Below are 1,325 nucleotides of genomic sequence, written 5' to 3'. Positions count from 1 at the left end.
AGTCACTCCTTGTCAATTTCGCGGTGTATCTTTGAAGTCCCTATCCAAGAGCTCTTAGATGTCCATGAAACTTTCCCACATAATACTTTTCTTCGATCAAGGGATGCCCATTTAAGTTTGTAAATGCCTCCTCTCCTGTTTTTTTTTTTTTTACAAATGAGAGAGACCATGCACATACATTAAAAATTTAACAACTCACTATACACAATTACAGTTTGCACGTCTCCAGGGCATATTCATGTAATGCATCTTTCACTCTGTCAGGTAATCGTTAACAAATTGAAGACTGTCCTAAAAACAGCCTTTGAACTCCCAAGATCATTGTAGAATTTCTCTAACTTGTTTTTAGACTGTTCCTTTTGGCAATTTCATCTCTGGCAGTGCGTTGTGGCACATTTCCAAAGTTAATGCTTAACAGCACTTATTTTAACATCTTTACAGACCCTGCAATTTAAAATTAATGTAATAATAAATAAAATTACTCATTGCAATGATCTCAAGTATAAATTACTAAAATATTGCTCATTATCATCTTTTACACTTATGTCATCTGAGAAGGACATGCAACCATTTTGTATTTATTTATAAAACTGCGTAAACAAGGAGGAACATTCCAATTAATGTTTGACAACAAGTGAAAAGTGGCAGGAAAAGTTTCATCAAAGCATTACTGATGGGAGTTATCTAAATTCCTGACGTCTCCTGGATTCCATTTCAGATCCGTATAAATCAATGGTACCAGGCCATGGTACATGGAACATGGTGACGCAACATGGTTCAAATTAAATTTTCTGAAGAAGAAGTTTTTATCTTTCATTACCTTCATTTAATCCTGAAAGAAATATTTACCAATCACACAAGGATTATAAAAAACATCATGATATCCTCAGCCTCCATTAAATTGATACAAAGTTAAGTCCCTGCCCATCTTTCTGTTTGTGAATAAACCATAATAATTTGTGAAGCATTACTTTTTGTACTGCAATAGCACTTTCATCCAGCCAAAAACTCTAACACTTTTCTCTTCCATATACAGTCACAGTGGTATATCATCACTTTTTACTATCTATACATATATTTACTTTTTATTATACGATTTTTCTTGCCTTACAAATAAATTATTTTCCTTGCTTTGTTTTTATTTAATGATTTTGATATAAAATTTACATTTTATGATATATAAAATCAAATACTGAAATGTAGGAACCAAAATTGCTTTACTGAGACTTGAAACATCATAATAATAATATTATCTTGGATCCAGGTAACAATGACTCATCTTGTTTAGCTGAGGGCCAGGGTGACGGGAATATGCTACCATGGAA

This window comes from Penaeus monodon, chromosome 24 (assembly GCF_015228065.2).
Source record: "Penaeus monodon isolate SGIC_2016 chromosome 24, NSTDA_Pmon_1, whole genome shotgun sequence".
Lineage (NCBI taxonomy): Eukaryota > Metazoa > Arthropoda > Malacostraca > Decapoda > Penaeidae > Penaeus > Penaeus monodon.
The sequence above is the reverse complement of the archived record's forward strand: the minus strand, read 5'-3'. Positions refer to the sequence as shown.